Genomic DNA, 241 nt, shown 5'->3' with positions numbered 1-241 from the left:
ATGCTAAAGAGTTTATAAAGTGGGTGGGGCTTAGCAAAAGTGGGTGGGGGCTTAGCAAAAGTGGGCGGGGCTTAGCAAAAAATGGGCGGGGCTTAGCAAAAAGTGGGTGGGCTTAACAAAAAGGGGGCGGGGCTTACCAAAAAGTGGACGGAGCTTAACAAAAGGTGGACAGAGCCTACCAAAAAGTGTGTGGCACTGGAGGCGCTCAAACAAGAACATTGAGGGAGGTTTACCATTTTAT

This window comes from Myxine glutinosa, chromosome 8 (assembly GCF_964187855.1).
Source record: "Myxine glutinosa chromosome 8, kmMyxGlut1.1, whole genome shotgun sequence".
Lineage (NCBI taxonomy): Eukaryota > Metazoa > Chordata > Myxini > Myxiniformes > Myxinidae > Myxine > Myxine glutinosa.
This window is presented reverse-complemented; position numbering follows the sequence as displayed.